The sequence below is a fragment of the Dunckerocampus dactyliophorus genome, chromosome 4 (assembly GCF_027744805.1).
Source record: "Dunckerocampus dactyliophorus isolate RoL2022-P2 chromosome 4, RoL_Ddac_1.1, whole genome shotgun sequence".
Taxonomy (NCBI): domain Eukaryota; kingdom Metazoa; phylum Chordata; class Actinopteri; order Syngnathiformes; family Syngnathidae; genus Dunckerocampus; species Dunckerocampus dactyliophorus.
The window spans coordinates 13,747,547-13,761,997 of NC_072822.1; the positions used below are offsets into that span (position 1 = coordinate 13,747,547).

A 14,451-nucleotide genomic window follows, 5' to 3' on the forward strand; every position below is an offset into this window, starting at 1 on the left:
GACTTGTAGTTCTCTGCCAATATGCTAGGGGCAGTTTTCCTGAGAAGGAGCAACCACAGCTCTAATTAACTAGCTATTTAACTTCCTGTGTGGTAGTCTTGAATGAAGGCGACTGAAGTGATGTCCAGATCGTCGTTGGACGTAGAACTAATCGATTTCGATTTGCCCAATTCGGCATGTCTGAAAAGGAGTAGAAGGAAGCAGCTTTAATGCTACTCCTTCTACATGTCTCAGCGATTACTAATAATTTGTTCACTTCTTGTGTTTAACATGTAATAGCAAAAATTGTATGATGCCGATGACTTGATCCCGGAACATTATTGCAGTTTGCATTATTTATTATGGAAACAATTCTATAGTCAGCCAAATAGCTCGACCAACATCCTGGAACAGATTGTTTACGGCCTTAGAGGTTCCTCTGTACAGTGGTACCTGGATGTAAGACCTTAATTTGTTCTGTGATGCTGGGCAACCTCTTATTTGGTTAACTTTTATAGCAAAATGTCCCATTAGAGCAATAAGAACAGGCATAATAATAAAACCTTTATTTACTGGGTTAATTGGAGACTCAAAATCGTTCATAGTGAATGTTATTGTGAATGGTTGTTTGTCTATATGTGCCCTGCGATTGGCTGGCGACCAGTCCAGTGTGTGCCTCGCCTCTTGCCCGAAGACAGCTGGGATAGGACCCAACCTGCAACCCTAGTGAGGAGAACTGGTATAGAAAATGGATGGATGGATATTACTAAAAACTCTAAACATGTAAAAAGAGGTTAAGTCGTCCGACATTGTGTGTAGTAACAACAGTTGTGCTCGTCAACCCGCCTTGTGGCGACATGGTGCAGCTCACCGAGACCACGGGGCTTTTCCTGTGATGTAACAGGAGCATCAGGCAGAACAAAGGGAGAGCTTGTTGTTCAGCTTGTGCCTCATCCATTATGCATAAAAGGTGTACAGTTAGAACACTGTTGGTTAAACACGACACATGCAAAATCGCCCATGCTGTCTCATGTTTGACACTGTTCTGAGTCAGGGGTTGCTACAAGGTCATTACTTCTTACTGAGATTCTGTAGGTTACTGGGTCCAGAGTTCAGTTCACTTTGGTTGGGCCGAGTTAATGGCTGAAGCTTTCTTTCCAGGAAAATTAGAAGATCAGAACAGAAAATACTGACTTAATACTGACTATAACTATGAAATACAGGAGCGCAAAGAAAGTCAGGTACTGTACATACTGTACAATATACCTGTAGGATTTTATGTACTGCCGTTAATAGTCTCCTTGGCAGTTAGTCATGTAATATTGCCTGAAGGCAAACTTTAGCAAAAGGCAGTGAACTTTTATATCACAGAAGCTCATTTGTGTGGACAAATAATTACTCTATGAAATTGTGTGGTTTTTTTTAATGTTAATGTAATATGAGGCCATATGACTTAATTAAAAGTGTTTTTTGTCACCTTTGCGCACCTAATTCCACTGCAACTAATTATTGGTGATATTGCACTCACTTTCATTACAAACTTGATTAATAAGGAGCTTCAAATCATGTTTAATATGATGTTTTGGATGATTTACACAAAGAAATGATCCACTGGGACTGATGAATGCAATGTGCTCAGTACTGATAAGTGTATATGTAAACTCACGCAGCATTAGACAAACTTGCAGAAACAAAAATGTAATCACTGTCAATGGAAAAAATCAAGACAAAAACAAAAGACGGGACATTTTTATAAGTGCAATAGCAAATAATATTTTAACCATAAACAATCCTCCTCAACTTATGATATATTACTGTCAGCCATAAATTTGTATCTTTTGCATCTCTTTCCTTGTCCAGTATTAAAATAATATGTTGAAACTTAAGTTTAAACATACAGTGGTGTAAAAAAAGAGCCCCTTCCTGAGTTCTTTTTTTTTTTTTTTGCAGACTTAAATTTTTCAGACCATCAAACAAATTTATATATTAGTCAATGACAACACAACTGAACACAAAATGCAGTTTTTAAATGTAACTTTTTATTATTAAGGGCAAAAAAAAATCCAAACCTAAAAAGTTATAAAGCAGTTTCGAAAGCTTTGGGACTCCAGCAAACCACAGTGAGAGTCATTAGCCACAAATGGCGAAAACATGGAACAGTGGTGAACTTTTACAGGGTTGACTGGCCAAACAAAATTACCCTCGTCCAAGTGGTCACAAAAGACCCCACAACATCCAAAGAACGGTAGGCCTCACTTGCCTCAGTTATGACTCCACCATAAGAAAGACACTGGGCAAAAACGGCCAGTATGGCAGAGACGAAAACCACACAGTTTTGCTAGAAAACATCTTGATGATCCCCAAGACCTTTGGGAAAATACTTTGACAAGATTGAACTTTTTGGAAGGTGTGTGTCCCATTATTTCTGGCATAAAAGTAACAGCACACTTCATAAAAAGAACATCATACCAACGGGGGTGGTAGTGTGATGGTTTGGGGCTGTTTTGCTGATTCAGTACCTGGAAGACTTGCTGTGATAAATGGAACCATGAATTCCGCTGTCTACCAAAAAATCATGAAGGACAATGTTTGTGACCTCAAGCTGAAATGAACGTGGGTTCTGCAGTAGGACAATGATCCACAACACACCAGTAAGTCCACCTCTCAATGGCTGAAGAAAAATAAAATGAAGACTTTGGAGTGGCCTAGTCAAAGTCCTGACCTGAATCCTATTAAGGTGCTGTGGCATGACCTGAAAAAGGCTGTCTTTGCTCGGAAACTCTCCAATGTGGCTGAATTACAACAATTCTGCAAAGATGAGTCGGCCAAATTTCCTCCAGAGCGAGACTCATTGCAAGTTAACGCAAAGGGTTGTTTGCTGTTGTTGCTGCTAGGGGGTGGCCCAAATACTGATTAGGGTTAGGGGGCAATCACTTTTTCACACACGCCCATGTAGGTGTGGATTTTTTTCTCCCTTTAATAATAACAAGTTTAATTTAAAAGCTGCATTTTGTGTTCAGTTGTGTTGACTATTTCAATTTGTTTGATGACCTCAAACATCAAAAAATTGTGTGACAAACATGCAAAAAAGGGGGCAAACAGTGTTTCACACCACTGTACTGGTGATATAAACCATCATACATATAAACCAAGATACATAATGGAGGGGCCTGCACATACAGTACATATGAATAGGGATGGTCCCATGTAATACTCAACATTCGTATTGGTCAGATACTAGCCAAATTTACTTGATACATAAAGGTATATATATTGAAATATTTAACAAAAAACCTCCGATTCAATCCAAAAGCCCAAACTATCATGTAAATGCTCTATTTAATGCTGCGCCACATGCTGTACCCATGTCATGTAAAATAGTGGCCCATAAACCTTGCAATCACTGAAATATATGTCAGTGATGACAATTGTGATGATTGGACATCACATGATTTTTAACTATTAATATATAATTAACTTAATAATGTTTAATAATGAGTAATTTGGCCCCATAACTATAGCCTACCTTATGCTTTGCAGCTGGTGTGTGTTAGAAGTGTGCTTCCTGCTAATTAGCGTGCTTGATGGCGGAGGGCACCAAATGTAACAACTGTTATTGGATTTCCAAAGTCCCTGTACTTTGTCAACATTATCTGTATCACAGAAATTGTGTGCATACTTTGCAAACAGCACATCAATAATGACTTCCAGTGAAAATCATTTTACAGTCTGCAATTACAGTCTATATCAGAGTCACTCAATAAAACCATTGTATTCGTGGCAGGTTTTTGTGTCCTTTTTTTTCTTCCCAATATCCAGTATTAAATCATCAATCAAGAAAAGACCAAACGTTATCCAAGATTCATTTCATCATCACGATACCGCAATAATATAACAATTACAACCATGGAATTTCCATTTCACCTACAACTAACAATTCCAAAATATACATGGAGTCGAAAATCCTTCTAAAGATTTTGGCAGGTTCGGAAAATGTGTCATATCCCCGTGTAGGTCATCACATCAGGCGGCATTCAGCTTTCATCAACATGTCAAATGCGATGGGGAGTTAGCTCACACAGAATGACTGAGGGTGCTGGTAAATACTTTATAAGCATCTTTTAGACGTAACTGACACACAACAACAACTACTTAGTGTTCTGTCGCGTTGTTGTAATCGCTGGCTAATTCTCCAGAGCAGCGAGCGCTTGACAACATCATGTACTGTGAGTGGCAGCTTGTGTTTTCACGTCAGCCGGAGCCACAGCAGACTGCACCGAGCCCAGGCTGTTTCTGCTCTGGAAATATGTTTGTGTCTCGAGGTATTCCTTTCTTTCTACCTCCATGACAAAAACACAGATGTGCCAGGACAGATTTAACAGTCAGATCACTATCTGCAAAGCACACGTACATGCTTCGTCCAGTCACATTTCCCCCACTTTCTTTATGGCGGATGCCAACCCTTGCACAATTACACTTGCCTAAATGCCTAATGTGTGTAAACACAGTGTGGCATGTTTAAAACATCTTTTCTTTTTTCTAAACTGCTAATTTGACTTTTGACGAAAAAATCAACTACACTTGAGCACGCTCACGCCTCGAATAATGAGCAACGATCACACTTATACAGTATGTGATCTAGGGCTGAGATATTGAATTGGACAGGAAAGGTTTCACATGGCGAACTTATACTGTAATTACTTTTCATTTAGGATAAATTGCTTTGGCTCTGGATGACACAAATGCCACAATATGTGTTTATTCAACCTGCAGCAGACTTAGTGCGTTCTCACGCAAGTATAGATTTATTCTATATACAATGTAGTTATAGTCTGGCTGTAATGTTTTCATTTAAGCACATTTCGTCTTGACTCAGCACTCTCAAATGCTCAAATGCGCAGCATACCTCGCTCATGGCACTACAGTCATATTTAAATAATTGTTCACCATTTAAATACAGGTTTTGACGTTTTTCCCCATTTAAAAAAAAAGGGAAAATAAACCATCAGTTGCAGGGTCAAACTGTCTCCACCAGAAAAACTGTCACCTTTACTGGCAGTTTTAGATACTATTTTAACACAGTCGTCTCTTGCTACATCACTTTTTGCATTGTTCGCATTGTTCAAAAGTTAATTAATTAAGAAATGATGGCTGTTTTGTGGTTGACTATGGCCTATTATTACTCAAAAAATAGTGAAAGACAAGTCGTATGGTCACTAGGCGTCAGTAATGTTACACTGTCCCAGTCTGTTTTAAACCCATTCTTAAATTTAGAATAAATAAACCAGAGGCTAACTAGTTAGCTCGGTAGCTTGCTATGCTAACAGGTCTCTTGTGTTACGTCAGAGATCCCTTAGCCTCCTCTTAAGAGTTGTTACGTTTGGGATACTACAACAACAAGGAACTTTCTCAGTGCTAATTTGTAAGTTATTATGTTTTAATATCGCTTATTATGTCTACTGTATAAGGTGACACAGGTATAAAGGCGACTATAAGGGTGTTGTTTCATGTCTACAGTGCTCTCATAATGTTAAAAACTGTTTTTAGGTCATAAACAGGTTTTCCATGCTCTAACTACGAAAATATTCCATTTGTTATTATTGAACCCTACTTCACGGAAATTCACTCATTGCGGCTGGGTCTGGAACCAATTAACCACAATAAACGAGGGACGACTGAATTGTCATGCGTAAGTTAGCGCTGTTACTCAAGACAAAGAAACTATAAAAAACTCTAATGACGCAAGCATAATGTATCTCATTTTAAACAGCCTTACTTGTAAAAAAAAAAAAAAAAAGAAAGTAAACCACAGAAAAATATAGAAACTATTGACCTGCTATGAATGCCAATCTGCTTACTTCTAGGGATAGGACCAATCCGATTCATTATCGGTCCCAATTGCGAAGATTTTCGATCCATGAGCCACGTCTGCGCTTTTGTGTTGTCAGCTTGTTATTGTCAGCAGACATAGCTAGAAGAATATTACAAACATAGCCAAAAGAGTATCAGCGAATTTAGCTGTCTCAGTATTAAATCATCAATAATGATAACATAGCAACCCGGAAATTATGTGCGATGTTAACACTGCTGTGTTGTCAGGCTGTCAGTGAAGCCGTGAACGCGTCAGGCACTTGTGTGTGTTTACAGCATAACATGCGTGGAGACAGCTATGTTCGCTGATATTCCTCTAGCGACATTTGCTGATATTATTTTGAGGTGGTTGCGTAGTAAAGCCAACAGTGGTCTGGAATCAGAATTGTATGGTGTCGGCAGATAGCCAAATTCAAGTATCGGGATTGAATGTGAAGTGAAAAAATATGGCTGGGTGCATCCCAACTTACTTCCCTTGATGTCAAGTTTATATTAGTTGTCTTCTTCTTTTACATTGTTCCCAATAATTCCCAATTGTGCAATCACTTGACACATCAAAGATTTAACAAAAGAGCCCTTTCACACAGAAACCAGCGAAGTGGGATATTGCTGCGACTGCTTGGATTTTCTTTTCACACAGCGACACTGTCGCAATCAGAAAATGAAATGCATGAGGCTGCCAGCGTCTGGTGTGATGTGTAAAGTACGTCTTGGTCAGTGACAATTGCTTTCAACAAAACATGGTTTGGGAAGTGTCATACTTCAACCGCTTGTCCCGGCACCCAGTCAACGCCCCGTCCCTGTTACGTCTCTGGCACTACCTCCGAGTGCGAAACAATGCTGGGACGACTTGTTCTCGTCATTCCGTGTCAGTGCTGTTTGTTCTATACAGTGACGGATTTAGAATTATGAATAGAATTTAATACAATTTTGACATAGCGAAACAGTAAGGCGGACACAGTTACCGGTATGTAGCAATTAAAACAACTCATTACATTTTGGTGAGTAAGGTACGAATGTACAGCATTCAACAAATGTGAGAGTTGCCCAAGACTGTTGTCCAGTAATGACGGTTTAACTAAAATTTCCTTTGTTTCCTACTAAATGTGTGTCTTGTGTGAGCATGTTGCACTCATTTATGTGGAAGGTGTCGATCCTGCACACATCTATGCCAACAATTACCATGGTAGTGGCAGGTTTGCGCTCCCTCCTCCGCTTCCTCCTCCCCCTCACACTTTGCTGCTTTGCTTCTCTTTCCAGGTGCCGACCACAGACGACCTCAAGCCTTGTGAACACTGAAAGGACCTCTCAGATGAATCGCGAGCAGGCGCCATTAGAAAGCTACGAGACGGCAGATGAAGGAACACTGAAAGTGGTACATGCAATCACACTGGCACCAAAAAGTGACTATCCTGTATCGTGGCATAGCTTAGATGTGGCATCATGACGTGTGTGCTCTTGGTGTTTCATACCCTCGTATGGAATGCCATTCATATTTGTCATGTTGCATTCATGACCCTAGCGTGACAACAAAGTGTACCCTATTGATGATGAGAGGTCAGGGGACGGCAGAGGAAATGCTATTAAAGATTAAAAGGTCAGGTGATGTGAAGCTGGCACCCCGAGTCATCAGACACCCGGGGTGTTGTGTTACAAAATGTAATGTCCACCTGTCAAGCAGATTAGCCGGCTTGATTTATTTATTAACTGATTTGATAGGCTGCTATTTCCCTTCGTAACTGGCTGGCTGCATGCGGACCGTAGTTTACGCTTCACAGGTGAACTTGAAAGGAAGGAAAGGTTAGCGTGGTGTCAGTTTAAACCAGTGCACTGAAAAGTGAGGCACGTAAAGGAGGCCTGCTTAGTAGCAAAATAACAGGATCAGCTTTTTTTCTCTCCTCAAAATGTTTTGTCCAAATATAATGTAGCAGTAAGTAAAAACTGAAGGTTCGTTTTTCTTGGTAAATGCAAATGAAGAACAGTAAATGCATATTTGATGACAGCCAAAGACATGATCTAAAGCTACAAAGTGTAATTCTATTATGAAAAGCCATTATACATACAGTATATAAACTATATATCATTGTCCTGTTTGTAAAAAAACGCACACAGGTCGAGTAGAGTAACAGTAACCATTAAAATATGTGTTCTGGCGTTGCCATGGTAATAACTACAGAGATGCTTTTGTAATTATCACAAGCCAGAGTAACTAAACTGGTATTTTCAAGTAAGATTACTACATATACTTCAATTTGTAACATCGGAAAAGCATGGGTTGATTAAAAATTCAACAAGGAACGTTGGTGTGATGGCGTACCATACTCAAACCATGCAAAATCTTCCTGTCTGACAGCCATATAATATTAGAATAATAGAGCGGGATTATTACAAGGCCTATCTGGGATTCATCTTTGTACATAAAGCCATTGTGATGGCTGTCTGCCTCTTATCTGAAGTGGCAAACTTGCTGCTTTAATTGTTATCTTCACACCAGTAGAGTGGATGTTTTGAAATCATTCGGTTGGATGGATGAGGGCCTGGTAATTCCCCATGCTTACTGTCTGTGTCAAGCCTTATCATCTGCAGATAGGAGGCTTCTTCCACAATGATTGCCGTCATACGGGAGGGGGAAGCTTTTTTGGGGGGAGCATGGGGACCACCAGAGAGAGGGAGCGAGTTGAGAGCACCATTGTTATCACAACAGACAAAATATAATAAGTCATTTCTTAGGGACAAGCAAACCTATAAGTACCCCATAAGATAAACATTTAGACTTTAAGGTTTGTAGCCCTCCTACATGGTACTCCTAATGGTACATTAATGTACTGCAAGTGAAGCTGCTTCCACTTAGTTTTGGTCAGGGTTTAATTCCCCACACCCCTTGAAAACTTTCTAAAACTTTTTCAAGTAATAATAACTTTTTTTCACACCAACAGTCAAGTTAGGAAAGCACATTTTGGATATGCATTTTCTTGGCTGTTGGACGTCGGATGTCAAGTAAACTGGTCAAGTAATCACAAAGGATATTAGGGCCATATTGCGGATTTACAAGGAAAATATTAGTTGTAAGTTACAAAAATGCAATCATATTTTTAAATGCACAAGGCGTTATTAGATGGGAATTGTCTTCTTTTTGTACAAAAATGGTGTAATACTATGAGTTAAGTTGTCATATTCCCTTAAAAAAGTTATGTAAAGTTATGATAATGAAGTCGTATTGTTGCAAGAACAATCAGCTGCGAGAAGTAAAGTAGTAATCTGATCAAAAGAAGATCAGAATATATATTTTTTAATTAAAAAGTATATTTTTCCTCAAAATGTTTTTATATTATGAGAATAAAGTGGCAACGTTGCCACATTACAAGATGTGCATTACAATGTTACAATAAAGTCATGTTGTGAGAAAAAAAAGCAAGTTAGAAGAAGCCTTCTTCTTTGGTTGTAATATTATGATAAAGTCGTAAGTTAGGAGAATGATTTTTTTTTCTTACAACAAAGTCAGAATATTGAATAATGATGCATGTAAAATTGTGAGAAAAAGTCAGAATGTGATGGGAATAAGGTTGTAACATTATGATTAGAAATGGTCATCTCTGTGAGTTCAATTGTATGTTTTTCTACAAATCAAAGTTGTCATATTGTGATCAAAAAAAGGTTGTAATGGTACGAGTAAAGTCAAATTGTTATGAGAAAAAAATGTATTTTTTGTGCACCAAAGTCGTAATATTACAAGAGTAAGGTTATGTTTAGATAGCTGTAAAATTATAAGAATGAAGTCATAATGTTACAAGTCATATAAAAAAGTCATGTTAACGTCAATAAGTCATAAAAGCCATAATTTGTTTGAATAACATATTTTGTCCCAAAAAAAAGTTGTGGAATTACACAAATGAAGTCATAATAACGGGCTAAAAGCCTAAAAAGATTGTACTAACTAAGGAATAACGTCCACTTATTGTGCTTATGCTGCTGGTGTTGATGTGCCAAAACACTGACAGTTTCAGTGTTTGTGGCATAAAATGTAACTTCACAAGATCCTCAACAGTCCCCATCTTCAGTTCAGTTTACTATGGGAAACTCATTTGCAGTTTCCCAATCAAGACAATCGGTTTCATCGATAACGCTCATATTATGGCACCAGTGGCCACGAAGGGCATTGAGTATAAAAACAAAATCAAACAAATACATGTAATAGATTGACAAGCGGTGGGGAAAAAGCTAAAAGACATCGACATTTGAGTCAAATTATGTTCTTTTTTTCTACTATTGTTTCAGACACTTTCTGAAAGTTACGAAAATTCTCTCAAGTCAGTTATGGGGCGTAGCTTGCATGTTTGGAGCAGGCGGAGGGCGAGATTTAATGCTTGCAGTTTGTATGAAGGTTAGCGCCCTCTAGGCAGCTGCGTAACCGTGGCAAACAATCACTTTAAGCACATGCACAAAATGGCACCTCGGCGTGTGTGATGAGCACATTGACTGACAACCTCATGCACCTACAACAACATGACGTAGGACTTTTGTTTCTATGCCAGCTGACATTTTAGAGAATTGTCTAGCCAGGTATGTTTAACTATTGTATTTGTGCTTCTGGGCTTACATTTAACTCTTTATTTTTTGCTTTCTGTTGTGTGTTGCCAAGCAACACATTTGGTGACATCATATCTGTGTTTTGGTCCGGTTGGCGTTAAACATTTGCCTCACTCAAGACTAGCGTCCACCTGCAGGCGGACCGAGACCCATTTCCTAGGTGGTCTGGGTCCCACTGTTTTGTCCTGGACGGCATTCACGCTTGGCTAAATGAAGTGCACTAGCAGAGCTTGTCTGTTTTAACCATACCAAAAAGTGCAGACACACCCTTAAATTGAATGTAACACGCATGAAACCACCGACTCCCCTTTAGTAAAAAAGCTAAACTTGTAGTTTTAGTTTTTGCTTGTGAAAGTGTAGCCTGTGCATGCTTCACCTTGGTTGATTAGTGCTGGCCCACACTACCCATCATCTTCCTCTAGTGGTCCTCCCTGAGCACTCCATTGCGTCCACTCTATGAAGGCTGGTGAGATAATAAACCATTAGGAGCAGACGTGCCTCTTTCATTAAAGTCGAGTTAGGGGAAATGTGAGCCCGCCCTGTTTTCAGGACTCCAAAAGAAAAAAAAAGAAAAGGAAAGAAGAAGAAGCCCAAAAAAAAAAAAAATAGGAAAGCGAAGAGAAGGTTTATGGAAAGATTCTGTCAGGATTTGTGGGTAGGAGAAGAAACAACACCACCGAGCCCCCAGAGCAGACGACCGGCTGTACACCAGCACCACCTTCACCACCCACCGGCACCGGCACCAGTCCACTGACTGTACCGACACCTTTGCTACGCCGCGCCGCGCCTTGCCTGCCTGCGCACACACTGAGCGATTAGAGAGGGAGAGAGAGAGTGAGAAAGAGAGAGAGAGCTTGTAGCCCTCCATGACATTGTAGAGACTCCTAGCGTGTACTGTAGATGACTTTTTCCCCTCCCAGCGGCGTCCTCTGCTAAGTTGCGCTCCTGGATTGTAAGTGCGTCTCGGCCCGAGTCCTGTCTTCGTCAACCCAGTCCGGACCGGACCTCCGAAGCACCGGCGGACCCGCTCGCTGCACCTACCTTCCACATTACACATCAGCCGGATGATTTTCTTGTTCCATAAAGTAAGTAGAAGCGCGCTCGCTTTGCTTTTGACAAGTTTTGTCTTCTTGTTTTGTGTTTTTTTTCATTCTAATTAGTTAGACTTGCCATGGGCACAGCTCATCTACAATAAGTTCCTATTGATTGGTTGTTACGTGTGTATGGTGACAACTGACTCATAAAATGAATTTTTAAATGGCTGTTTATGGGTCTATTAAGGGAGTTAGGCTCCTGTTTGGTCATTATGTGGCGCACATGCAGGCGCACACCTTCACACTTACTAATCCGTGTGTAACACTTTATTTGACTTTTATTCAAAGTTTATTCCACTTAAAAGAGGCAGGCAACTTCACTTTTTAAGTTAACGGGAATTTAAAAGTCATCAAAACTGTTAAAAATTTAATTCCGTGTCATTAATAAATGATAGATAAACACGTAATGCAAGATGCTGTGGTTTGTTGTTGGATCAGTTTAAACACTGATCCAAAACCAAAAAATATCCTTTATATAAAACAATTCGCACAGATCCTCACTGAAAATTACAATTTTGTAAGCGGCTCTGCTTTGTAAATAACAATAAAAAAGGCATCACCAAAAGGGATAACAGCGCCATAAATCTGTAGTTTGCAGTTTTGTCCCTCTCAGGCTGTATTATAGCATATGCTATATTAATTGTCTGTATTTGTATCTCTGGATATATAAATATAGATGTGTATGTTATTCTTTTTTTTAATATATATTGTGAGTGATTTCTTCTAATATGAGGAGTTTAGTGTGAAGTGTCACACGCACACTTGAACCTGTTGCAAGCTGAGGATTAATAATGACACCTCTGTTAACCTGCCTCATTTTTCAATGACTGCAGCCTCAGAAAATACATATTTATTTTTATTTAAAAACAATAAAGTCAGGCCTTTTGATGAGAAGTATAAATTTATACATTCTAAAGCCAACACAGAAGCTGGTTTAAATTTAAAGCCGTCATAGACCTGTACTGATTTTCATACACGTTATTCATTTGTAACAGCAAATGCAACCTTCATTCAGATTCTTAATGTAATTAGACAGAGCTGGACTTACAGCAAGAGCGATTAAAATAAAAATGAGACCTTTTTTAAACTTTTTAAAAAGTCTTTTATACAAAATATACAACAAATCAGTACTGGTCGAAGTTATTTTATTCTCGACTTTACAGCAATTAAAAGTGATTTTATTTAAATCCCAAAGAATCAATTTAGAGCTTGGACAAGTCCTTTGACTATGGAATGTTTTTTTAGGGTAAGATAAGTATTGGTCCCATTGCTCCCCTCCAGTGGCCATGGTCAATGAAGTTGTCCTGTCTGGCCTGTTGCTCTCTTGGGACTTAGCGTTAGGTTAATCTGCTCAGAGCAAGGTGAGTGCTCGCATGTGGACCCACGATTACACACTGTGGACTCTGTCAGCCAAGCACTGTAATCTCAGGAACCCCGTGCAAGCACACATGTACATACCAAGAGACAAAAAGGATGCCCTGGCCCCCTTAAATGCTCACATACAGTGACACACACAACACTGTCTTTGCTTCGCTTTTTGTTTTCCCTCTTCTCCCTCTTGACAAATCATGTGGGATATTGGGCGCTGATTCACAAAACCAACAATGACAACACACACTTGCCCCTCTCAGCGAAGGATTAGAGGGTCACGTGTCCATGTGATTGGCCGGGGCATTGAGCCGATTGTCAGGGCACTTTGCTGTACACTAGGGGCTCAGCGAGGCTTTACTTAAAGGAAGGAAGGACTCTGTGTGTGTGTGTGTGTGTGTGTGCGTTGTGTGCGGCGTGATCATTGTGTGCATGCAAGCATTGCTGTAACTGCTAATATTTTTCATTCTCAACATAAATGTCTTCTAAATTGGGGATTAGCCCCAGAGTGTATTGTTTCTTTTTAATATCACATGAGAAAAGTGTAGCACATAGACGTTACGTTACGTACTCCTGTCGAAAATAAGGCACATTTCAGGATTCACTCCTTATGGAAAACCAGATCTATGAAAACATCACAGGCGCTCATGTTTAAGCAAATAATTTTACAGGCCCCTTTGCTATGCTTTAAAGTGATTTTTTTCTCCCTCCATGGTGTTTCAAATATTTTGGAAGGGGTTTTGCAGAGTTTGCTCAGTTAACCATCAGCAGAATGCTCATTTGCAGATTGCAGGTTGGAAAAATGTGGCAGGAGATATCAAAGTACAGTAATTGGACTTCTTGCCCTTTGGCTTAGAGGAGAAGGTAATGTAGGAGTCAAATGGAGAGAAACCATCGTGATTTAAAGAGTAAATCATATAAAGACAGACCTTGTGTAATGATCTGCTAAATGTGGTACACTAACGGTAATTTTAAAGAAATGTAGAAGTTTCTGGACAACTCAAGGTCTTATGTGTTTCACAAGGCCGACCTGACTTTTATTATTGTATGTGTATTGTACTAATCCAACCTGATCTCATTCATTCGTGCATTAAAATCTATCATTTAGTCTTTGCTCACCCTAGTTGCTCTTAGTCTCTAAACTTTTGAAATACAACACATAAAGTAAAAAACATTGAGTGGTTTATGGTGAATGCGTATATTTGAATATGTCCTGATTTTTTTTTTCTGTCTCTCTAGTAATTATCGCTGATGCTCAGCAGTGTTTGTGTTAGTGTGTGTTGTATGTGTGTTTGTGGGTTGGTTGGGGGGGGTTGTTCACTGGGGTGTTAAAGATCACAGCGGAATAGATCAGCCTTTGATGTTTAATTGTATTGTAAAACACACTTTAGAATATTTTCTCCGTAAAGTCTTTTTTTTTTTCTTTTTGGCTGCACCCTGCTTTGTGTGTGCTGTGTTTCTTTGTGAGTTCGCGTGTCTGTTTGTGTGTGTGTTTGCGTCTTGTCTCTGTTTGCACATCTGAATGTTTATGCCTTTGTTTTGCTTTTTTTGT

The 14,451-nt window shown here is 39.3% G+C and overlaps 1 protein-coding gene across 11 annotated transcripts in view; it reads left to right on the top strand.

The window, feature by feature from the left end:
* mef2cb (myocyte enhancer factor 2cb) overlaps window positions 1-14,451 on the top strand; it is an 85,455-nt gene that overhangs the window by 4,635 nt on the left and 66,369 nt on the right. The window contains exons 2-3 of one of the 11 annotated variants that reach the window (XM_054774794.1): window positions 7,111-7,225; window positions 11,358-11,522. The gene's annotated coding sequence lies outside the window, so the exon portion shown is untranslated. Of the gene's footprint in view, window positions 1-7,110; window positions 7,226-10,894; window positions 11,523-14,451 lie in introns of those variants that run through there. The other 10 variants (XM_054774796.1, XM_054774806.1, XM_054774800.1 and 7 more) reach the window with 10 other exon arrangements.